The sequence below is a fragment of the Macaca thibetana genome, chromosome 11 (genome assembly GCF_024542745.1).
Source record: "Macaca thibetana thibetana isolate TM-01 chromosome 11, ASM2454274v1, whole genome shotgun sequence".
Taxonomy (NCBI): Eukaryota; Metazoa; Chordata; class Mammalia; order Primates; family Cercopithecidae; genus Macaca; species Macaca thibetana.
In genome coordinates this window covers 76,234,384-76,261,482 of record NC_065588.1, presented here as the reverse complement: position 1 = coordinate 76,261,482, position 27,099 = coordinate 76,234,384, and the positions used below count along the sequence as shown (strand labels likewise).

The window sequence follows — 27,099 nt, the reverse complement described above, 5'->3', positions numbered from 1 at the left end:
GGGAGGAGAACAGCTTCTAACAAGGAAAAGTGAGCCACTTCTGCAGGACCACAGGGTTCAAGATCTGCAGGACCACAGGGTTCAAGATCTGCAGGACCACAGGGTTCAAGATCTGCAGGACCACAGGGTTCAAGATCTGCAGGACCACAGGGTTCAAGATGATCTGGGGTTTCAAGAATTTCAAGTACATCAACTCAAATGTCCCGAACGTGTGTCTCAGAGTCTCATTCCCTCCCAGCCAGAGCCCTAACTTTGGCATCATAGACTTGCTGGAGGAAGTTTATGATGGAAATGTAGATTGTAACCATACTACTACTGGCCTTGTAGATCACAGTCAAAAATTTTGACTGTTCTAAGATCAATAGAAAACTGTCAAATCGTTTTATTTGGGGAGGGAGGGAGACTGTTTTCACTTTTCTTTAATTTTTACATATTTAGGGAGTACAAGTGCAGATGCCTTACATCCATATATTGCATCATGGTGAAGTCTGGGCTTTTTTTTTTTTTTTTTTTTTTTTAAAGACAGAGTCTCACTCTGTTGCCCAGACTGGAGTGTAATGGTGCCATCTCGGCTCACTGCAACCTCCGCCTCCCGGGTTCAAGCGATTCTCTTGCCTCAGCCTCCCAAGTAGCTGGGATTATAGGCACATGCCACCACGCCCGGCTAATTATTTGTATTTTTTTGTAGAGACGGAGTTTCACTGTGTTAGCCAGGATGGTCTCAATCTCCTGACTTCGTGATCCACCCATCTCGGCCTCCCAAAGTGCTGGGATTATAGGCATGAGCCACCGCGCCCAGCAGAAGTCTGGGCTTTTAGTGTAACTATCACCTGAACAGTGAACATTGTACCAATAAGTAATCCTTCAACCCTTACCCCCTTCGCACCCTCCTACCCTTTGTAGTCTCTAATGCCTATTATATTCTGTATGTTCATGTGGAACCATTGTCTAGCTTGCACTTATAGGTGAGAATATGTGGTATTTGTCTCTGAGTTGTTTCACTTAAAAAATAGCCTCCAGTTCCATCCATATTGTTGCAAAAGATATGACTTTATTCCTTTTGTAAAATGGCTGAGTAATATTTCACACACACACACGACATTTTCTTTATCCAATCATCCACCGATAGACACTTGGGTTGATTCCATATCTTTGCTATTGTGAATAGTGCTGTGATAAGCATTATGAGTGCAGATATCTTTTTTATATAATGAATTATTTCCCTTTTGGTATATAACCAGTAGTGAGATTGCTATTTTTAGTTCTTTGAGAAATCTCCATACTGTTTTCCATAAAGGTTATACTAATTTACATCCCCACCAACAGTATATAAGCATTACCTTTCTCCATCATCTGGCTGGTTTTAGATATTTTAATAATAAAAAATAAAATTCTGACTAGTATACGATTATCTCATTGTGGTTTTCATTTCCATTTCTCTGATTAGTGATGTTGAGTATTCTTTCACATGATTGTTGACTATGTGTATGCCTGCTGAAAACTGTTAATGTCCTTTGCCCACTTTTTTCCTTGCTGAATTGATACTTGTAGATTCTGCATATTAGCTGTTTGTCAGATACATAGTTTGCAAATATTTTTTCTCATTCTGTAGGTTGTCTGCTTACTCTGTTAATTATTTCTTTTGCTGTGCAGAAGCTTTTCAGTTTAAGTCCCATTTGTCTATTTTTCTTTTTATCATATTTACTTCAGAGAACTTGTTCATAAATTATTTGCCTAAGCCAAAGTCCAGAAGAGTTTTTCCTTAGTTTTCCTCTAGTATTTTTACAGTTTCAGATTTTATGTTTAGGTCTTTTATACATCTTGAGTTGATTTTTATATATGGTGAGAGACAGAGGACCAGTTTCATTCTCCTTCATATGGCAATTGAATTTTCCTAGCACCATTTATTGAAAAGGGAGTCCTTTCCCCAGTGTATATTCTTGTTGACTTTGCAAAGATGAATTGGCTCTAGATATGTATCTTTATTTCTGGGTTCTCTATTCTGTTCCACTGATCATATCTCTATTGTTATACCAGTACCACGCTGTTCTGGTTACTATAGCCTTGTAGTATAATTTGAAGTCAGGAAATGTGATGCCTCCAGCTTTGTTCTTTTTGCTTAGGATTGCTTAGGCTATTCAGACTCCTTTTTTACACCATATGAATTTTAGAATTGTTTTTTTCTAATTCTGTGAAAAATGACATTGGTATTTTGATAAAAATTGCATTGAATCTGTAGATTGCTTTTGGAAGCATGGTCATGTTAACAATACTATTTCTTCCAATCCATAAGCATGGGATGTTTTTCCACTGGTTTGTGTCATCAACAATTTCTTTCATCAGTGTTTTGTAGGGTCCCTTGTAGAGATCTTTTACCCTCCTGGTTAAATATATTCCTACATATTTTTATTTATTTATTTATTTACTTATTTACTTATTGTAGCTATTGTAATGGGATTTCCTTCTTGATTTGTCCTTGGCTAGATTGTTATTGACACATAGAAGCACTACTCATTTCCGTATGTTAATTTTGTATCCTGAAACTTTACTGAATTCATTTATCAAATCTAAGTTTTTTAGTGGAGTCTTTCGGGTCTTCTAGATATAAGTTTATATCAGTGAACAGAGATAATTTGGCATCCTTTTATTCAATTTGGATGACTTTTATTTCTGTCTCTTGTCTTATTGCTCTGGCTAAGAATTCTAGTACTATGTTGAATAGGAGTGGTGCAGGCACTCTTGTCTTGTTTCAGTTCTTGGAATGCTTTCAACTTTTCCCCATTAAGTATGATGTTGGCTGTGAGTTTGTCACATATGGCCTTTATTATTTTGAGATACGTTCTTTATATGCCTACTTTGTTGAGAATTTTTATCATGAAGGAATGCTGAATTTTATTGAGGGCCTTTTTTGTATCTATTGAGATGACCATATGGTTTTTTTTTTTTAATTCTGTTTGTAATATATCAAGTTCATTGATTTACACATATCGAACCATTCTTACATCCCTAGGATAAATTCCACCTGATTATGGTGTGTTATCTTTTTGCTGTGCTAGTATTTTGTTGAGGATTTTTGCATCTATGTTTATCAGGGACATTAGTCTATAATTTTCTCTTTTTGAAAACTGTTGAATAGTTTTAAACAAGGGATAGGAGTGGATCCTTCTAACTAGGGCTACAGTATGAGTAATAAATTGGAGAGAGACAGAGTAGCTGAAGATAGAGCAATTAAGAATAGGTATCCTAACATAAATCCAGGATGTAGGTGATGCCAGCTTAAGCTAGGGTAGTGACATTAATATAGAGAAAAAAGTAAACAGTTTTAAGAGATATTTAGTAGGTAATATTTGCAAGACTTGATGAGGACTGCTTGTAGGAAGTAAGGGAAGAGAAGTGAGCCAAGAATGATGCCAAGATTTCTGACTTGCCTACCTGATGAAGGAGAGTGTCATTCCAAATATGAAACAATAGAAAAAGACTGATAGGAGAAAGGAGAGAGATTATGTGTTTACTCTTAGACAGATTAATTTTAAGTTGTGTTTGAGAAGTAACAAATTGTCCATTGGATAAACATGTTTAGAGCACAGAGGACTGATCTGAGCTGAAAATGGAAATTTGAGTGCCATCTCCTTACTGATAGTAGTATAAGACATAGGCATTAAAACAAAGTGTAGACTGAGAGGAGGAGAGACCTGGGAGCAAGTCTTAAGGAACTCCATGACTTGTTAACCTATAGAACAAAACAAACTGCAAAGAGAGAAATAAACAGAGGAAAAAAATAAGAAAACCAGGAGTTTGTTCAGGCCCTGAAACCATGAAAATAAAATATTCCAGAAAGGAGATTCAACAGTATCAAATTTGCTAAAAGATCAATTAAGGGGAGAACTGAATATATCCTTTAGATTAGAGATATATACCACAATGATGATTATAATGATTGCTGATTTTGGTGGAGTTACAGAATGGAAGCCAGATTAAAGTAGGTTAAGAAGTAGATGGGTCACAAAGAAATGCCACTTCATATCCACTAGGATGGCTAATATCAAAAGAAACAATAATTTATGTTGACAAAAATGCAGAGAAATTGGAAATTTTATGCATTGCTAGTGAGATTGTAAAACAATGCAACCACTTGGAAAAACAGTTTGGTAGTTCTTCAAAATGTTAGTTTTCATGTGACTCAGCACTTTGGTAGTTCTTCAAAATTTTAGCTGTCGTATGACTCAGCGATTCTACTCCTAGGAATATACCCAAGAGAAATGAACACATATGCCCACACAAAAACTTGTACATGAATTTTCATAGAAAGAGTATTATTAATAGCTGAAAACAACTCAAATATTCACCAACTGATAAGTAAACAAAATGTAGTACATCCATACAATGGAATATTTTTCAGTCATAAAAAGAAATGAAGTACTGATTCATACAACAATATGAATGAACTTGAAAACATTATTCCAATAAATCAGACACAAAAGACTACATAGTATGTGATTTCTTTTCCATAACATGTTCATAATAGGCAAATTCATAGAGACAGAAAGTTTATTAGTGGTTTCCAGGGCCTAGTGAGTGAGGGGAATGACAGTTAATTGATACAGGGCTTCTTTCTGGGGTGATAAAAATGTTCCAAAATAGATTGTGGTGATGGCTGCACAGCTCTGTAAATATATGAAAAATATGGAATATCATGCCTTAAAATGTGAATCTTATGTCATGTGAATTATCTCAACAAATATGTTTAATTAAAATTAATTAAAAGTGCTGCTTTCTAAATCAATAAATGATTCAAAAATCTTCTTTGTAAAAGAGTCAAGAGGTAACATTGCCTGTGAAGAGTATGAGAGACAGGGTAACAGCTGAAGAGTAGTAAAAAGACAAGTGCCTCTTTAGCATTTTATTTTTTAAATAATTTTTTGATGCATAATAGATGTACACAGTTTGGGGATCTCTATGGCATTTTAATATAGGAGAGGACATTTAGGACAGTAAATGAGTCTATTCAAACAGATTCTCAGTGTGAAAGTATACCTATGGATATGAGCAATAATCATATAATGTTTTCAATTTTCCAAAGATACCTCCTTTTTAAAGCTAATGTTCATCTTTAATTATTTTCTAGTATTAGAAAGTGCACTAGATACACATAAATTTTGAGAACCAATGGGCCAGTCTTGTTATATCCCCCAGAGATACTGTATTTCTGATCTTGAATCCCATCCTGGCACCTTGAACCATTTCACTCTCCAAGGCCAATTGTAAGACTGAAATTCTAAGTGTCATCAACTTTTTATTTCCAGTCCTGATGTCCAACTACCTGTTGAGATAACAGGACTTCGTATTCACCTTTCCGTTGCTGCGAGCTATTTGCCTACCTTATGACTGAAATTGCAGCTTCCCCTTCAAAATTACATTTTGTTCTCCAGACTAAAAATCTTTGACCACAGCAGGTAGTTGCTGAGGCAATTCTTCCAGTCCGGGAGCGGTATCCTTTCTGATCCCCATCTCTTCCCATGGTCTGTGTTCTATCTTAGTTAACTGACCATTTCCAGATGAACCCTGGGATCTAATTAATGGCATTCCTATGCTCACTTACTTAAGTTCAAAAACTCTTTGATATCTTGGACTCCTATCTCACTGTCCACAATCAGTGAATCAATCACTATGGTAGTCATTTTGACTATTTGCTAGCATTCAAATCTCCTCTACTACATGCACATAGAAAAACCACATTTCACAATTCTATGAGAGTGAGGCATGACCATATTAGTTCCTTAGATGAATAATATGGTTGCAAAAGTGATTTTCCAAAAGAAAGGGTTCAGTTGCCAGTGCCTGACTTTCTAGTTCATTCTTCTGTCACAGTAATCATAAAAGTACTTGTTGACATGGATGAATCACAAGATCAGAGCACCCCCTAATACTGAGCCAACACATGGAGGGCAACTTCTCTGAAGTGTCACCTAAACCCGCAGAGTGCTTTGCATAAACAAGAAATGCACTTACATTGTCTCAAGCGCCAGAGACTTTAGGTCTGCTTACTAATAAAGCATAACTTAGCCTATCCTGACTGATACGGTCACCAAGTTCTATCAAACTTAATATATACATGTATATTTACTGCAGTTGTCATGATGGCAGAAAGCTGGAAACAACCCCAATATCACCAGTAAAGGATTAGTTACACAGATTATGGTACAATGGAATAGCGTGCTGCGCCTGGGGGAAATCATGTAATGTCACTGAAAGATGTCCAAGATATACTGTTACAATGAAAAAAAGGTTGCAAAGAGCAACAATGATCTCATTTTTGTTACTAGAAAATGTATATGTGTATATATAGAACAGTATATTTACTTAAGATATTTACCTGTAAATGTGGATGTGGCATACATACATTTCATATTACTATGTGTGGAGGGAAAATCTAAGATTTTACAAACTAAAATAGAATTACAGGATATTTTTCCCTTTAAATACGTTTTTGTATTGTTGAATTTTTTTTACAAGGATCACAGTTTACTTTTATAAACAGAAAAAATGTTACTAATATGACACTAATGTCTTGCCCTCCTTTCTGTCTCATGACCTTTAAGAGTTTACATATCTCCCATAGGTTAAAAAAAATAAAAATTACAAAGCCAAGTAATAATATACAGTGTTATTGTTCATTTTTCTCTTTTTGTTTTGTTTAAAAATACATATTCATCGAGAGAACAGACATGATGTTCCACTTGTTTATTTCCATCCTGGAATTTAAAACAATTCAAAATTACTTTGTTGATATATTATATTCAATGTTTTCAATGCCACCTTATTTAGTTGTATGGTTGGGCTTGTTGAGAATTCTTCTTTGTGAGACTACATGAAATATATGCATTCCATGTTTGCTTTCAGCATCCAAAACTGCATTGCTTCTGGTTAACGTTTTAAAGAGGAAACAAATTCAGGCAAAGGACAAATTCATCACACAGTTGGTAGTTTGAGGTCCAAAGCTAATTTTTTATGTACAATTTTAACAAAAAGTAGATCTATTAAAGAATAACTGATTCATTTTAATTATCTGTGTAACTTTGATTTGCCAAATGTATGGAGTATTTCCCTTTCATTAAGATTAGTACTAGCCAGGCACAGTGGGTCACGCCTGTGTTCCCAGCACTTTGGGAGGCTGAGGTGGGCAGATAACGAGGTCAGGAGATCGAGGCCATCCTGGCCAACATGGTGAAACTCTGTCTCTACTAAAATACAAAAAAAAAAAAAAAAAAATTAACTGGGCATGGTGGCATGTGCCTGTAATCCCAGCTACTTGGGAGGCTGAGGCAGGGGAATTGCTTGAACCTGGGAGGCGGAGGTTGCAGTGAGCTGAGGTTGCACCACAGCACTCCAGCCTGGTGACAGAGCAAGACTCCATCTCAAAAAAATAAATAAATAAATAAAAGCATTAGTTCTCTTGGAGTTTAGAGATTAGGCAAGATGGCCAAATGGGAACAGTTCCAGTCTGCAGCTCCCCGTGAGATCAATGCAGAAGGCGGGTGATTTCTGCATTTCCAACTGAGGTACCCAGATCATCTCATTGGGACTGGTTAGACAGTGGGTGCAGCCCATGGAGGGCGAACCGAAGCAGTGTGGGGCATTGCCTCACCCGGGAAGTGCAAAGGGTGAGGGAACTCCCTCCCCTAGCCAAGGGAAGCCACGAGGGACTGTGCTTGAGGAACAAGGCACTCCCGCCCAGATACTATGCTTTTCCCATGCTCTTCGCAATCCAGAGACCAGGAGATTCTTTCGGGTGCCTACACCACCAGGACTCCGGGTTTCAAGCACAAAACTGAGTGGCCATTTGTGCAGACACCAAGCTAGCTGCAGGAGGTTTTTTTATACCCCAGCAGCGCCTGGACCGCCAGCAGGACAGAACCGTTCACTCCCCTGGAAAGGGTGATGAAGCCAGGGAGCCAAATAGTCTAGCTCAGTGGATACCACCCCCATGGACCCCAGCAAGCTAAGATCCACTGGCTTGAAATTCCTGCTGCCAGCACAGCAGTCTGAAGTCAACCTGAGACACTTGAGCTTGGTGCAGGGACGGCGTCCGCTGTTACTGAGGCTTGTGTAGGCGGGTTTTCCCCTCACCATGTAAGCAAAGCCACCAGGAAGTTCGAACTGGGCGGAGCCCACTCCTGCTGGGCAAAGCCTCTGTAGCCACACTGCCTCTCTAGATTCCTCCTCTCTGGGCAGGGCATCTCTGAAAGAAAGGCAGCAGCCTCAGTCAGGGGCTTATAGATAAAACTCCCATCTCCCTGGGACAGAGCACCTGAAGGAAGAGGCAGCTATGGGCACAGCTTCAGCAGATTCAAGCATTCCTGCCTCTGGCTCTGAAGAGAGCAGCAAAACTCCCAGCACAGCACTCCAGCTCTGCTATGGGACAGGCTGCCTCCACAAGTGGGTCCCTGACCCCTGTGCCTCCTGACTGGGAGACACCTCCCAGCAGGGGTCAATAGACACCTCATACAGGAGAGCTCTGGCTGGCATCTGGCGGGTGCGCCTCTGGGACGAAGCTTCCAGAGGAAAGAACAGGCAACAATCTTGGCTGTTCTGAAGCCTCCACTGGTGACATCCAGGCAAACAGGATCTGGAGTGGACCTCCAGCAAACTCCAGCAGACCTGCAGAAGAGGGGCCTGACCGTTAGAAGGAAATATTACAAACAGAAAGGAATAGCATCAACATCAACAAAAAGGACATCCACACAGAAACCCTATCCAAATGTCACCAACGTTGAAGACCAAAGGTAGATAAATTAAGATGAGGAAAAACCAGCACAAAAAGGCTGAAAATTCCAAAAACCAGAATGCTCTTCTTCTCCAAAGGATTACAACTCCTCACGAGCAAGGGAACACAACTGGACAGAGAATGAGTTTGACAAATTGACAGAAGTAGGCTTCAGAAGGTAGGTAATAATGAACTCCTCCCAGCTAAAGTAGCATGTTCTAACCCAATGCAAGGAAGCTAAGAATCTTGAAAGAGGTTAGAGGAATTGCTAACTAGAATAACCAGTTTAGAGAAGAACATAAATGACCTGGCGGAGCCTAAAAGCCCAGCACAAGAGTTTCATGAAGCATACACAAGTATCAGCAGCTGAATCGATCAAGTGGAAGAAAGGATGTCAGAGACTGAAAATCAACTTAATGAAATAAAGTGTGAAGACAAGATTAGAGAAAAAAGAATGAAAAGGAATGAACAAAGCCTCCAAGAAATATGGGACTACGTGAAAAGACCAAACCTATGTTTGATTGGTGTACCTCAAAGTGACGGGGAGAATGGAACCAAGTTGGAAAACATTCTTCAGAATATTATCCAGGAGAGCTTCCCTAACCTAGCAAAACAGGCCAACATTCAAATTCAGGAAATACAGAGAACACCACAAAGACACTCCTTGAGAAGAACAACCCCAAGACACATAATCGTCAGATTCACCAAGGTTGAAATGAAGGAAAAAATGTTAAGGGCAGCCAGAGAGAAAGGTCGGGTTACCCACAAAGGGAAGCCCATCAGACTAACAGCGGATCTCTCTGCAGAAACCCTACAAGCCAGAAGAGAGTGGGGGCCAATATTCAACATTCTTAAACAAAAGAATTTTCAACCCAGAATTTCATATCCAGCCAAACTAAGCTTCATAAACGAAGGAGAAATAAAATCCTTTACAGACAAGCAAATGCTGAGAGATTTTGTCACCACCAGGCCTGCCTTACAAAAGCTCCTGAAGGAAGCACTAAATATGGAAAGAAAAACTGGTACCAGCCACTGCAAAAACATACCAAATTGTAAAGACCATCAACTCTATGAAGAAATTGCATCAACTAACTGGCAAAATAACCAACTAGCATCATAATGACAAGACCAAATTCACATATAACAATATTAATCTTAATTGTAAATGGGTTAAATGCCCCAATTAAAAGACACAGATTGACAAATTGGATAAAGAGTCAAGACCCATTGGTGAGCTGTATTCAGGAGACCCATCTCACGTGCAAAGACACATATAGGTTCAAAACAAAGGGCTAGAGGCAGATTTACCAAGAAAATGGAAAGCAAAAGAAAGGAGGACTTGCTAGTCCTATCAGAGATTCTAGTTTCTGATAAAACAGACTTTAAACCAACAAAGATCAAAAAAGACAAAGAAAGACGGTACATAATGGTAAAGGAATCAATGCAACAAGAAGAGCTAACTATCCTAAATATATATGCACACAATACAGGAGCATCCAGATTCATAAAGCAAGTTCTTAGAGACCTACAAAGAGACTTAGACTCCCACACAATAATAATAGGAGACTTTAACACCCAGCTCTCAACATTAGACAGATAAGTGAGACAAAAAATTAACAAAGATATTCAGGACTTGAACTCAGCTCTGAACAAAGCAGACCTAATAGACATCTACAGAATTCTCAACCCCAAATCAACAGAATATACATTCTTCTCAGCACCACATCACACTTATTCTAAAATCGACCACATAATTGGAAGTAAAACACTCCTCAGCAAATGCAAAAGAATGGAAATCATAACAAACAGTCTCTCAGACCACAGTGCAATCAAATTAGAACTCAGGATTAAGAAACTGAATCAAAACAGCAAAACCACATGGAAACTGAACAACCTGCTCCTGAATGACTGCTGGGTAAATAATGAAATTAAGGCAGAAATAAATAAGTTCTTTGAACCCAATGTGAGCAAAGACACAGTGTACCAGAATCTCTGGGACACAGCTAAAGCAGTGTTTAGAGGGAAATTTATAGCACTAAATGCCCACAGGATAAAGTGGGAAAGATCTAAAATTGACACCCTAACATCACAATTAAAAGAACTAAAGAAGCAAAAGCAAACAAATTCAAAAGCTAGCAGAAGACGAGAAATAACTAAGATCAGAGAACTGAAAGAGATAAAGACATGAAAAAACCCTTCAAAAAATCAATGAATCCCGGAGCTAGTTTTGTGAAAAGATTAAAAAAGTAGATAGACTGCTAGCCAGACTAATAAAGAAGAAAAGAGAGAAAATCAAATAGACACAATAAAAAATGATAAAGGGGATATCACCACTGATCCCACAGAAATACAAAGTACCATCAGAGAATACTATAAACACCTCTACATAAATAAACTAGAAAATCTAGAAGAAATGGATAAGTTTTTGGACACATACACCCTCCCAAGACTAAACCAGGGAAGTCAAATCCCTGAATAGAACAATAACAAGTTCTGAAATTGAGGCAGTAATTAATAGCCTACCAACCAAAAAAAGCCCAGGACCAGAGACATTCACAGCCGAATTCTACCAAAGGTCCAAACAGGAGCTGGTACCATTCCTTCTGAAATATTCCAAATAATAGAAAAAGAGGGAATCCTCCCTAATTCATTTTATGAGGACAGCATCATCCTGATACCAAAGCCTGGCAGAGACACAACATAAAAAGAAAATTTCAGGCCAATATCCCTGATGAACATTGCAAAAATCCTCAATAAAATACTGGCAAACCAAATCCAGCAGCACAACAAAAAGCTTATCCACCACAATCAAGTCGGCTTCACCCCTGGGATGCAAGGTTGGTTCAACATATGCAAATCAATAAAGTAATCCATCACATTAACAGAAACAATGACAAAAACCACATGATTATCTCAATAAATGCAGAAAAGGCCTTCAATAAAATTCAACACCCCTTCATGCTAAAAACTCTCAATAAACTAGGTATTGATGGAACATGTCTAAAAATAATAAAAGCTATTTATGACAAACCCACAGCCAAATCATAGTGAAAGGGCAAAAGCTAGAAGCATTCCCTTTGAAAACCGGCACAAGACAAGGATGCCCTCTCTCCCCACTCCTATTCAAAATAGTATTGGAAGTTCTGGCTAGGGCAATCAGGCAAGAGGAAGAAATAAAGAATATTCAAATAGGAAGAGAGGAATTCAAATTTTCTCTGTTTGCAGATGTCATGATTGTATATTTAGAAAACCCCATTGCCTCAGTCCCAAATCTCCTTAAACTGATAAGCAACTTCAGGAAAGTCTCAGGATACAAAATCAATATGCAAAAACAAGCTTTCCTATACCCCAATAACAGACAAACAGAGAGCCAAATTATGAGTGAACTCCCATTCACAATTGCTACAAAGAGAATAAAATAACTATGAATACAACTTACAAGGGATGTGAAGGACCTCTTCAAGGAGAACTACAAACCACTGCTCAAGGAAATAAGAAAGGACACAAGCAAATGGAAAAATATTCCATGCTCATGGATAGAAAGAATCAATATCGTGAAAATAGCCATATGGCCCAAAGTAATTTATAGATTCAATGATATCCCCATCAAGCTACCGCTGACTTTCTTCACAGAATTAGAAACAACTACTTCAAATTTCATGTGGAACCAAAAATGAGCCCCTATAGCCAAGACAATCCTAAGCAAAAAGAACAAAGCTGGAGGCATCACGCTACCCGACTTCAAACTGTACTACAAGGCTACAGTAACCAAAACAGCATACTACTGGTACTAAAACAGATATACAGACCAATGGAACAGAACAGAGGCCTCAGAAATAACACCACACATCTACAACCATCTGATCTTTGACAAATCTGACAAAAACAAGCAATGGGGAAAGGACTCTCTATTTAATAAATGGTGTTGGAAAAACTGGCTAGCCGTATGTAGAAAACTGAAACTGGATCCCTTCCTTACACCTTATACAAAAATTAACTCAGAATGGATTAAAGACTTAAACATAAAACCTAAACCCATAAAAAATCCTAGAAGAAAACCTAGGCAATATCATTCAGGACATAGGCATGGGCAAAGACTTCATGACTAAAACACCAAAAGTAATGGCAACAAAAGCCAAAATAGACAAATGGGATCTAATTCAACTAAAGAGCTTCTGCATAACAGAAAAAAAGTATCATCAGAGTGAACAGGCAATCTACAGAATGGAAGAAAATTTTTCCAATCTATCCGTCTGACAAAAGTATAATATCCAGAATCTACAAGAACTTAAATTTACAAGAAAAAAACAAAAAACCCCATCAAAAAGTGGCCAAAGGATAAGAACAGATACTTCTCAAAGACATTTATGCAGCTAACAAACATATGGAAAAAAGCTCATCATCACTGATCATTAGAGAAATGCAAATTAAAACTACAATGAGATACCATCTCACACCAATTACAATGGTGATCATTAAAAAGTCAGGAAACAACAAATGCTGGAGAGGATGTGGAGAAATAGAAATGCTTTTACACTGTTAGTGGGAGTGTAAATGGTGGAAGACAGTGTGGCGATCCCTCAAGGATCTAGAATCAGAAATATCATTTGACCAAGCAATACCATTACTGGCTAAATACCCAAAGGATTATAAATTATTCTACTATAAAGACACATGCACACGTATGTTTACTGTGGCACTATTCACAATAGCAAAGACTTGGAACCAACCCAAATGCCCATCAATGATAGACTGGGTAAACAAAATGTGGCACATATATACCATGAAATACTATGCAGCCATAAAAAAGATGAGTTCATGTCCTTTGTGGGGACATGGATGAAGCGGGAAACCATTATTCTCAGCAAACCAACACAGGAGCAGAAAACCAAACACCACATGTTCTCATTCATAAGTGGGAGTCAAACAATGAGAACACATGGACACAGGGAGGGGATCATCACACATTGGGGCCTATCGGGGGGTGAGGAGCTAGGGGAGGGACAGCATTAGGAGAAATACCTAATGTAGATGATGGGTTGATGGGTGCAGCAAACCACCATGGCACATGTATGCCTGTGTAGCAAACCTGCACGTTCTGCACATGTATCCCAGAACTTAAAGATTAAAAAAAAAAAAAAAAAAACTCTCAACAAACTAGGAATAGGGGGGAACTTCCTCAAGTTGATAAAGAGTATGTAAGACACACCAATAAAAGTTATATTTAATGGTGAGAAAAGAAAAAAATTAGTACTCTCAATAACTGTAAATTTATTAAATAGGGGATATTAATGACTTTTTTATACTTTATTAGCAATGATGTTCTCCATAGTTCAATCTAAATACTAATATATGGAAGCCTTATTTATGGTTTAAGCTAGTAACTGTGTGAGAAGTCCATATTGAGAAGGGGGTTGTTAATGGGACTGAAAAAAATATTTTACTTGTACTTACTGATCCAACCACTGAACTATTTTAGGAAACTTCTCATTCTAGAGTCACATAAACAGCCTCAGCAGTCAGGTTGCCCAGGTTCAAATTTCAACTGTGCCATTCACTGGTCATGTAACTTCAGACAGGCTACTCTACTTATTTAACTGCAAAATGGGTGTAATAGTACCTAATCACAAGGTTATTGTGAGGATTCGATTGGAAAACCCAGATAGAGCAATTAGCATGGTGTCTGTCATTTGGCAGAAACTAGAATAAATGTTAACTACTGTCATGATGCTATTGATAGTGACATTGATCCTTGATATTGAAGTTACTACTCATTTGCTTTGTTGTATGTGGAACTTTTTATTTTTTATTTTTTTTTTTTTTTTGAGACAGGGTCTCATTCTATCACCCAGGCTGGAGTGCAGTGGCTCAACCACAGCTCACTGCAGCCTTGAACTCCTGGGTTCAACTGATCCTCTCACCTCAGCCTCCCAAAGTGCTGGGATTACAGGCATGAGCCACTGCATCCATCCTGTATGTGGAACTTTTTTATTAGATGTTAGTAATACTTCTCTTAATGGTAGTGTCCATATAGCAATAAACTTTTTAAAATCAAAATTAAAAGCCTAATTTTCTGATCAAATTTTCATTTTTCCAGTTTTCCCACTTAGGTGAATAACGTCTACAATGATCTTAATGGAAAATCAAGACATTAATATCTTGCTGAATATTTGAAAGATAGTGCTAAAGATTCATTTTACTGTGTAAATTTGAGTTTACTCTCGGTTTACTGTGGAAATGCAACAATGTAGATCAAAAATGAACGAGGTAAGTCAGAACCTTTACATGTTTTTAAATTCTTAAGCATTATAGTGTTTGTGCTGCTGTAATATATCTGTCATCTCATTTTTATTGTTATTTATTGGTTTTTGGGTTTTTTGTGGTTTTTGTTTTGTTTTGTTTTTGAGGCAGTCTCCCTTTGTCACCCAGGCTAGAATGCCATGGTGCAATCTCAGTTCACTGCGACCTCCACTTCCCAGGCTCAGGTGATCCTCCTGTGTCAGCCTCCAAAATAGCTGGGACTAAGACATGCTCCACTACACCTGGCTAATTTTTGTATTTTTTGTAGAGACAAGGTTTTGCCATGTTTCCCAGGCTGGCCTCGAACTCCTGGGGTCAAGTGATCTGCCCGCCTCGGCCTCCCAAAGTGCTGGGATTACAGGTGTTAGCCACTGTGCTCAGGCTCATCTCATTTTTAAATTATTACAGTATTATTTCATTGGTTAAAAGGAATTCCTGTGGGCCAGGTGTGGTGGCTCACAGCTGTAATCCCAGATCTTTGGGAGGCTGAGGCAAGAAGATTGCTTGAAGCCAGGAATTCAAAACCAGTCAGACCAACTTAGTGAGAACCCATCCCTATAAAGATAAAAATTAAAAATTAAAAAAATTATGATTTAGAAAATTATATTATTTATAAGGTGTAAATAATGCTCCATATAGCATTGTTTCCCAGAAATCCATTTAACACATTTTTTTGTTCTTTAAAGGATTCATTCTTTACCTGCCTCATAATATCATGACTATCAGATATGTTTTCACTAAAATTTTACTGAAGTTAGTTTAACGAATATCTACAGTCTCGGAGGGGAAAATTCCATACTGTAAATCATGGTTTCAGAAACTGATCCTTGGAAGCTTTTCAGGGGTCGAGAGTTCTCTGTGGATTCTTTTTTAGTGTCATGTGTTTACTTACATAAAAATAAGATAATTAAAAAAGAGATTGAGGATCATTTGAATGATCTTATAACTGAATACCGCCGCTCAGTTTTTCTTTCTGGGTGTCTGCTTATATTTATGGGTACACTGTCAGCAAGAAGTACTGCTTTGTCATTGCCTAATGAGAAAGGAATGAAAATATACTGAATACCGAAATGATTTATCTGGGCCGAGTAAAGACAAAAATGGTATCATGGCAGGTTATACAAAGATTTCCTTATTATGCAAGCTTTTAAAAAGGTGGTAAAATTGAGCCATTATAAGATTTTATAAGTACATCAAACCCAAAAGATTCTATGCTGTAATAGTATTCATAACAAGCAACAATTTCCTTTCGGCCACATATCTATTACATTAATAAATGTCTCAAGTTCATATTTTATTGGTTTGTAGTTTTGTACATTTATGTTAGATTTATGGTCATATAGCAACCATAAGCATTGGAAGTTTAAACCTAACTTAATATTTATACAAATTTTAATAATACTGTAATAAAAATAGTCAACACTGAGCAATCTTTAGAACATTTTTGAAATGCTATTATAAAACATTCTAATTTCTGTAGCTGCACAATTTTTCATTATTTCACTTGGATTGGATTTAAAATGTCTTTTTAAACCTATTTTTCCTACTGCTTATTATATGTCAAGCACTGTTCTAATTGCTTTTTGTGTATTAATTTGTTTGTTTATCACAACACCATCCTTGGAGGGAAGTTATCCCATTGTGCAGATGAAGAAACTGAGCTATTGTAAGAATAAGAAACCTGCCCAAGGTAGGTCATCCAACAAGTAAGTGGCAGAGTAGGCATTCAAACCTAGGTATTCTGTCTCCAGGGCCCATATGCTTAATCTCTACAGTATACTGCCTCTATCATTTATATGCCATTGATGATCTATAATTCCCCTGAAGTTATTCAAATACTGAAAATGACTTTCTCAAAATCTTATCCTTCGTGGTTTTTAAGGTAAAAGAACCTTTGACTGTTCCTTTAAAAATTCCATTAGTCTCACTTTTCAGGAATAATTTGTCTCCAGCTTCCTAACATTTCCTAAAATTGTTCCCTGGAAGTAAAAGTACTGCTTCTTTTTGAAATGACCACTGATTTGAGTACTTCCTTGCTCCAACAATGTCCATCCATAGTGTCCTCAGATGTTACCCAAACTACTCTGAAGACAAGATTAATTTTAAGGGGATTTCAGAGTCAATCATATAAACAGTTTAATTAAAAGTGGGATAGAATGGAGGGAAAGTGCAAGCACTGAGTGTGTTAGATACCTAATATGTTAGAGATCTTTTAGAATTTGTCTAGCCAGCTTTCCAGTTTTTGCCCCCCAAAAAAGATACCTAATAAATACACACTTATACATTTTCATTGGTTTGAAGGACTTTATGATGACAAGCAAATTCAAAATCATTACAGTGAAGACTCACAGAGCCATGTAGCTAATATGTCAACTGTGTCAGTCAGGATCACATTAGGAAATGGAGATCACACTCGAATTAGGCATTTGTCTCTTAATCAAGGGATTCCCCAAAGGAGTGGGTGGGGTCTAGAGAAATTGCACCCCTAGTACTAAGAGGACATCTTTACCATTCTAAGCCCGAAGGGGATGAAAGAGAACAGTCATGAGAAACAAAAGGATAGAGTCCTGTGGAGGGAGCCACCTGACTGAAGTCACAGCCTTTGGTAGAAAGAAGCAGCCAGCCACCTCAGGGAGGTGGCAAGGGGACGAACACCCACCCTCTCTCTCCTCCTTCCCTTCAGCTCTTGCTGGGACTCACATTGGCCAAACCAAACCAGCAACCAAAGGCCAGCATGGCTCATTGAAGTAGCACATACTTCTCAAGCTCCTGGGGCACAGGGGAGCATGAAGAACAGCAGAGGGTGGATTCGGAGGAGCAAGCCAAAAATATCTAGGACCAGCACTGTGGTTGCTGTTAATATTTTATATTTAATCATCGACCCAAGATGCTTTATCATCAAATAGTTTTTTTTTTTTCCTAAAGGTCTCCATACCTAGAAATATTCCTTCATTTCACATAGCAGAGAAAATTCTTTTTTACTAATTCCTTATTTACCCCAGTCACCCTCCCAGTGAAAGTTTGCCGGCCACCCTATCTAAAATCGTAAACCCTCAGTATGTTTTATTCCCTTCTATTCCATTCACTTCTGCATCCCTGGTGCTTAAGATAGGCCTGGCACAAAGAGGTTCCCCAAACGTTTCAGTAATTAATTGTAATTAATTAGTAATTAATTGCTTACTAGCTGTGTCACCCTGGAAAAGCTACTTAACCTCTCTGTGCATCAATTTCCTCCTCTTAAAAATAGGAATAATTAATAACAACCCCATAGGTTTGTGATGAGGATTAAATGAGTTAAAATACAGAAAGTGCTTAGACCAGTGCCTGGCAAATCAAAAACACATGAATGTTAGCAACTGTTTCACTGAAAACCCTTGAATTCTAATTTTTTTATTTATGTTTGAGGATAAAGTACTAGTGGTTAATTTGTCTCAAAGAAAATAATAAAAACCTAAGTTGTATCACTTCTAATCTTTTTCTTCCTGATAGTTTAGTTGTATCTAATTTCAAAATACACATACAAGGTATTCACAGCACATAAACTAATTTGATTGTTATACTGCATTTTTCCATGTGCATACAAATGTGTAACTTTTTTTGCCAAGGCTGAAACTAATAAATAAAGCAAACAGGAAAAATGTGTGTCTTTTTCTTTACAGGCATACTGAAAGCAGAAATTTGTCAAGTAGACTCAGTCTATAACAATTGTAATTGTTTGAGCAAATTTGACTTGTGATGACATTCTCTTCCACTATTTAAAAGCAAGTGATTATACTGTTATATATTTTCCTTAATTTATTTTTGTTTAGAATTAAACTTTCTTTATACCAAAAAAAGCCATAAAATTTGGGATGTAGTTCAGAAAATAGTTTTACAGAAATTAATGATCTAATTTTCTCATCAAAAAAAAAAAATAGCATTAGCCAAACAGTCTAACATTCAAGAATTAAAAGTTTTAACCACCCCAGGACTTTTAAAAGATTTAATATTGAGATTGTGCTTATTTTAATGCTGAGGTCTTACCATTTTTTTCTTCTGTATGAGCAACTTACAGATGACTGACACACATGAGCTAAGAAAAGAACAAATAAATTGTCTCTTTTTCAATAATTTTTTCTGCTGAATTGCATATACCCATAAAAGCTGACTTGTTATCCTGAACTATTAAAAATAAAATGCATTCTTTAATTAAATGAGGTATTTTATTATTATTATCAACCAAGGAAAACAAAACAGCTATTAAACTAAAATTACTCTTTTATAAAGCACTATTGTTCTTAGAAGTATTCGTGTGAATATATACACTTCGATGGAATGAATCTTCTCATAGAAAGATGAATTGACAAAAAAATTTTACATTAGCATTATTTCTGATATCCATTCAACAAGTAATTTGAAATGCAGACTTACAAAATTTCTGAAGACAGAATAAAATCATCATTTTTTTAAGTCCAGGAACCCAAACAATGTTCATTCTTTTGACTATGGGAAATCTACAACTACTTAACATCTTATTGTGTGTTTCTTTTCCTGTCCTTTCTTTTCATTCTTTTTTAATCCCTTTTTTCTAGTAGACATAATTACAATTAATAAAACAAACTGACAAAATTATTATTATAGTAACATTTTTAAGGGCTTTCTCTCATAGCCTATTTTTATTTCTCCTAATCCTACAACCCTTTCTCAACTTTATTGTCACTCTAGAAACATTAAGGACCATTAATTGAATCAGGATATTCATGATACTCTTAAAACACTTTGTACCCTTATATAGGGCTTCTATCAATCAATTTTGTCCAGTTTAATGCTGCCTTAAGATGACTCTTTAGGCATGCATGCATTCATCCATTTAAAGCACTGCTCTAGCCGGGCGCGGTGGCTCAAGCCTGTAATCCCAGCACTTTGGGAGGCCGAGGCGGGCGGATCACAAGGTCAGGAGATCGAGACCACAGTGAAACCCCGTCTCTACTAAAAATACAAAAAATTAGCCGGGCGCGGTGGCGGGCGCCTGTAGTCCCAGCTACTCAGGACGCTGAGGCAGGAGAATGGCGGGAACCCGGGAGGCGGAGCTTGCAGTGAGCAGAGATCGCGCCACTGCACTCCAGCCTGGGCAACAGCGTGAGACTCCGTCTCAAAAAAAAAATAAAAAATAATAATAATAATAAAAAAAATAAAGCACTGCTCTAGGTATGGGAGGGATATCTGCAATAAATATGATAGATATCTTACCTCCTATGCTCACCAACATGCCTTATTCCTTCCTTGCTGGCTCAATGAAAATAATAATCACCACCATTTACTGAGCACTTATTAGGTAAATTCACTGTTGTGATGTGTGTTTCACAGAATTATCTATTTAATTCTCACAACCTAACCTGGTTAAGAGATAGTTTAGGGTGCTCCATTTGATCTCCTAGCTATGCCATTTACTAGCTGTATTGCTTGGGCAAGTAATCTCACCTCCCTGGATCTCCATTCTTTATCCACAAAATTGAGATAATAATAGTATCTTCTGTTTGTCTGTAAATCAGGGAGCAGAATCATACCTAGCACAGTGATTCTCGTAAATACTAAATTAGTTGATGTAAACAAAGTGCTTAGAATAGTTCCTGGCTCGGTAAATGTGAGCCATTATTATAGGTATCGTTTTATCAATTAAGGAACTGATACATTTTAGTAATTTTATCATAATGACACAGCACCCAAGAGATTCGGCTAGGATCTCTAAATCCTGGTCTCACTCCATGAATGTCCAAGTGAGGTGTTAACTGTACCAGCTACCAATTTACAACAGATTTTGCCCTCTCAGGAAAATAAAAATATATTTAAAAAAATATTGCTCTCTGAACAAAGCTAAAGAAGCTCTCTAAACAGTCAGGTTTGCTTGAATATAATAGTGAAGGGAAATATTAAAGATTTTCAAATAACTTATTGAAAGAAAAAGAGGGAAAAAATGGCAGAGCATTTAGAGTTATAACAGACATGAACAATACGGTACAGGAAATTCCTCTTATTTGCTATTTAATCAACCTTCATAACATAGGTATTATTAGACACCTATCACAACATGCAAAAGGAAAAGAGCAGACTTCCTGGGATTGAAGATCAGGCTCAAGTAATTCAAACTAGAGTAAAATAAGCATCGTTAAAGCACAACTCTTGTTTTTTTGCCAGTTCTGACTGTTTTGGTCCAGTATTGTAACATTTAAAGAATATTAATCAGTCACATTTAAAATCAATTTATGAGATTTTTTGTTTCTTACAAGTTTGTGGATCACAGTAAATGTGGATAATTGTGCTCAGTTTTAAAAGGTGGAAAATGATTTCACTTCTAGTCATATTTTCCACATTACTTCTGTAGAAAAATAATTTCTGGAACTCTGAATGTCAGCCACCACTGTATTACACTACAATGCCCCTACATTAAATTAAAGCATTCATTCTCAACAAAAGATTTTTTTCCCTAATGCTTTGAAGATCATGAGCTATGTATTTCCATAGTATGTACTAATAAACTGCTTAATATTACATATATTTAAAACACTGGGTATTTCATGGAAGAAGAACAAAATAGAGATTATTTTGTTCTCTTCGTTGATAAACATTAACAGTGGGAATGGATGATAGGGTAAGTGTTATCCCCAGTTGATAAAATGGTAGAAGAGATAGCTAGAGCATATGAGTGATGCAATCAAGAAGTAAATACAAGTCAGCCAAACACATGAGGACATTATTTGGAGACTTTTTGCTTGCATATGTTCACATAACATTTCAGCTGGGTAATGCAAGACTTTAACTTATGCATATCTGTGGGATAGAGGAATCCCTCAAAGAATGAAGAGGGACTTTATTCAAAAGTGTACAGTGGAAAATCAGTCCTCACAATGGGCTTCCTTTACAGAAAACTACTGGGTTGGCAGTATGTATTCTATCACACATGGTTTTCTAGGGTTTGAGTCAGCTGGTCCAACTAGGAATAACAATTAGAGCACTGTGCAACAGTAATTGCTTGCTGTGGCAATATTGAAGCAAAGTCGTGTGTCTCCCTCCCGCCCCAGGAAAAAAAATTTAACAAAAGGGTCTGACTATGACATCTTTGACTACCATACCAATGTTCATGAATAATGTTTCAGCATGGATAAATGAAAGGCAGTCACATGAAGAGCAACATAACAATAGAAGAGCTTCTAACAGATGTGCCTGTGGCATCTGGATAAAGAAGGAAGAGAATAAAGCACACTCTCAAAAGAATTTCACTCCGGTCAAGATTCTATTTCTGGAGTGAATGGAGTAAAGATTTTGATCAATGTAATAATAAATGTTGAGTAGGGCATGAATAAAAGTACCCTCCATACATATAAAAATAAATTTTGGATGAAGAGCACAGGTGGGAGATATAATCAATAAAAAAGAGAAACCTTTTTATTCTACTGGGGAGATAATGGGTTTATTCTGGGTATATGGTATCTGAAGTATTCAATCCTTAGGACAAAATCAATTATGAAAATCATTTGGCAACATCTTCTAAAACCAATATAGGCATGACCCATGACCCATCAACTCCACTTATACAATGTCCATCAGAAAATGTGTACAAGAATATTCATAGCACTATTTGCAGTAGAAAAAATACAGGAAACAACCCAAACATCAGTTAAAGAACAGAACAGATAAATAGTGGTGTATCTACACAATGATATCCTAAAATATAATAACAGTAAATGAGCTTTTCTTTTCACCACTAAATAAATTAATCTTACATATATGCTGTATGATTCTATGATCTTATTAATATAAAGTTGAAAACAGGCAAAACTAACCTGTAGTGTTAGAATCTGAATATTGATTGCTCTTTTGTGAAGTGCCGTGATGATATGAGGGAGTTTCTGGAGAGCTGAGAACATTCTGCTCCTCCTTCTGCATACTGGCTACACAGCGTGTTTGTCTTGTGAAGGTTCATCAGGTTCTTTTCTAGCATTTGTCCACTTTTCTGTTGTATATTATACTTTCGTTACTTAAAGTCATGTAAAGCAGACTCTGGATTCCAGCCTGACTGCATGTCTTACTAGCTGCATAGCCCTGAGCAAATTAAATAACCTTTCTTAGCCTCAACTTTCCAATTTGTAAACAAGGATAATTTTAGCACCTACCTCAAAGAGTTATTATAATTACATAAGCCAATGAGCCTGGCACAACATCAGCATTCAATAAATGTGAGTTATGATTATTAGTTAGTGCACATCATGAGGCAGAATGAGTCTTCATTGGTGAGCTGTAAAATAAAACAACCTGAAAGCTAGAGTAGAAAGGTCATCAGAGAGAAGACTCATGGCCAATCATATAAGGAAGAAGACCATTTCAAACCAAAAACCTTTAACAATGTCAAGTGCTGAAGAGGGGTCAATGAAGATCAGAAAAAAAGATCTGGCAATATAGAAGCCATTGGTGAGCTTTGCTGAGCAGATCAATTTGAGTTAGGGGCAGAAGTCAAGTTGTAGCAAGTTAAGGTGTGAATGAGAGGTGAGGAAATTGAGATATCTTTCAAGAGACTGATAATGCAGAAGAAAAGCAGATTGACAAAGCAAGGTCCGCAAGGAGGTGACGCCAAAGAAAACCAAAACACAACATACGGTTATCTTGAGAAGTGAGAAGCACATATCTTCCTGTGTGCCCAAAGGAAAAGAAGAAAGGATGAGTGCAGATGCTGAGTCATCAGTAGGCAGGTAGAAAGGATGTTGCAGGGCATTCTTACCAGATGGTTTCAGTTTTCTCAGTGAAGAAAAAGGCAGCCTCATCTACTAAGAGTGAAGACAGAATTGGCGTGATAGAGGGCATAATGAGATTTTCACAAAATAGATAAATACTGAGGGAATGGGAGACACCCTAACTAGAAAACAAAAAATATTGCCAGTGTCTGCACTCCCATGTTCATTGCAGGATTGTTCACAATGGCCAGGGTATGGAATCAATCTAGGTGTCCATCAATGGATGAATGGACACAGAAAATGTGGTATGTATACACAATACAATTCAGCTTTAAAAAAGAAACAAATCCTGTCATTTGCAACAGCATGGATGAACCTGAAGGACATTATGTTAAGTGAAATAGGCCAGGCACAAGAGGGACAAATGCCACATAATCTCCCTTATATGTGGAATCCAAGAAAGTTCAACTCACAGAAGTAGAGAGGTAGAGAGTGGAATGGTGGTTGCCAGTGGCTTGGAAAGGTGAGGTGGCTGGAGAGACGCTGGTCAAAGAATAAAATTTCAGATAGAAGGAATACATTCAAGAAATCTATTGTACAACATAGTTTCTATAGTTAATAACATGCATTATATTCTTAAAAATTGCCGGGAGTACATTTTAAGTGTTCCCACCACAAAAAAACTATGTGAGGTAATGCATATGTTAATTAGCTTAATTAACCATTAGCATTAGTGTACATATTTTAAAACAACATCTTGTACACAATAAATATGCACAATTTTCTCTGTCAATTAAAAATAGGTATGTAAATAAATAAATATTGCCAAGTAGTGTTGAGGTCCCAACTGTGCTGTGAACCATGACTGTGTCATAGCACAAACCCACAAGCTATGTGATCTCCAGCAGAACTTTGCATCTCTGAGCTATTCTTATAACACTTTTTATAAGCATTTTTAAGATCCCAGGTGTAGAGAGAAGACAGATGGTTAGACTGATCTGGGGTAAGTTTTTTGCACCTTTGGTGCAAAGAAAGGATTCATAACTTCAAATGATGGAAACCCAACTCAATCTAGCTTAAACACATAAGAAAATTCATTGGGCTATATAATAGGAAATTTCAATATGTAGCTGATTCCAGAAGTTTAACTTTTGTCATTGGCAATGTCTTCTTCTCCATTTCTTGACTCGGCTTTCCTTTCTATTGGTTTCTTTTTCAGGCAAGTTCTTCCTTATCAGTGGCAAAGGAGAACACTTGAATCTTAATCCATTGTTACAATAGCTATTCCTCACCCCACCCCTCCACCCCCCCCCAAAAAAAAAGAACACATCTCTCACTAGCTTCAAAAATGATTACAAGAATGACTCCTATGGTACCTTCTGGGATCACAGACTCCTCACTAAGTCAATCACTGTGGCCAGGAAATAGAGTACTCTGGTTGGCCACCCCTGAGTTGGTAGGCAGGGTCAGTCTCACTCAAATCACATGGAAGGACTAACAGTGCAGAAAGGATGCTGTCCAAAAGGAAAAGATGCAAAGCTGGCAAAACAGAAAAAAAAGAAAAGCTCAGAAACATATCATTTGTCCTCATTCATTTTACTTTCCAAGTAGCTCCTTTGCATTCATTCAGATTAAACATTGTCATTTAATACTCAGACCTGACTGTATACTTTTTATATTTTTTAATACACAAACTTAATCTTGTACTTTTCACTTTCTTATCTACACATTCCCATCATTTTATTTCTGGCTTCACATTCTCTGTTCATCTAAACTGAAAGTAGTTATTAGTCCTCACCTTTCTTAAATCTTTTAGTGATCAAGATTGTTTCAATACTTACAAAGCAAAGGTGTTTTAAGATTTCAATGAATTCAACTTAATTAATTTATTAATCATTCTCAAAATGGTGGTGAAGAGGGCATCAAACTTCCTTTTCAAAATATCTCAAGTGTAAGATGTGACATAAAGTAAAATATGCAGCTATCCTGTATACAGGTTATCATTCCACACATGTTTTAGCAAATATGTATTGACAATCTAAATGGAATTGACATTAAACAGGAGTTAATACACGTTGGACCTCGGAACCTTCTGCTTAGAACTCTTTAATATGTTCCATTGCTCTGAAGGCAAAGACCAAACACTTTAATATGATACACAGAGCCCAGCCTGGTTTAGTCCCTAGTACCCCCTTTCATGTCATACCCTGCCATGAGCTCTCTCCACTGCAGCCTTGCTAGCCTTCCTTCTCTTCTCCCTACCTGCCAGACAACCTCCTTCCACAGAGATAGCACATAGGCTCTCATTTTTGCCAGGCAAGTGTTTTTATTTTCCATGCTGCTCAAAGTTCCAATTTCCAGAGAAGCTCTGCCTGACCTGTTTGACCACATCAACCTAACCATTAGATTAATTTTTTATCTTCATAGCACTGTACTAAGTACTTCTCCTTGATACGCCTTGCCACTGCTGTGGCTTTACAGTTGTTTGTGTGATTACTTGATTATAGCCTGTCATACTCACTGCATTATAAATGCCAAGGCAGGGACTGTGTCTAAGTTTTGCTCACTGTTGTAGCCCTAACACCCAATACATTGCCTTGCACATTGTGGGGGCCCAATAACATGATTATATATTGAACAAATCAATTTATTCTTGACATAAAAAAGAAACTCTTTTTAGTTGCTCCCTTTGCTTCCCAAGAAACAAAAATATAAGAGAAACTACAAGAATTTTTTCAGTGAAAGCTGAATGCAGGATTTCACTTTGAGAATAAGAAAAATTATAACTATATACTTATTAATATTTATTTTCCAAACATTGGTTATTTGTAGATGTTTGATCGGATTTTTTTCCAAGCCATTTTTTGGGAGACAACATGCTAAGTGATGTTTATCTTCTACCCACTTTTACCAGGGAGCTATTCACAACACAAAAGTAAAAATTCATGCATAATGAAAATTCTAAACCTTGGCCACTGCTTAGCACTGCTTAATTATATGCGATATAGCTGTGTATTTTATAGCAGATGCTATACGTATCTTGGCATCAATGTTATTGTTTATGTATTACTGATTCTCCATGAAAAACATCTCTTCACTTTGTATCCTAGGGGACTCATTATTTCTCCAAGGACAGATGGAGATTTATATATAAAAATTGATAATGACCCTCTTTGCTAAATTAAAGATGTTGGCCAACTCTTTCTTTGGCAGCTGTCCAATTTGCATAATTGCATATGCCTTTCTAAATTTCCCCTGAAGCTCCAGTTGAATAAGGTGTTCCTTTGCATTTGCATGTTGAAAGGCTTAATTGTGCTGCATTAAACAGCT

At 37.1% G+C, this 27,099-nt stretch overlaps 1 long non-coding RNA gene across 1 annotated transcript in view; it reads left to right on the top strand.

Annotated features, from left to right (window-relative positions):
• LOC126931254 (uncharacterized) overlaps positions 1–14,914 on the top strand; it is a 76,344-nt gene extending 61,430 nt beyond the window's left edge. The window contains exon 3 of the long non-coding RNA XR_007717807.1: positions 14,862–14,914. This is a non-coding gene — a long non-coding RNA (uncharacterized LOC126931254). The remainder of the gene's footprint in view (positions 1–14,861) is intronic.
• Positions 14,915–27,099: the final 12,185 nt, after the last annotated feature.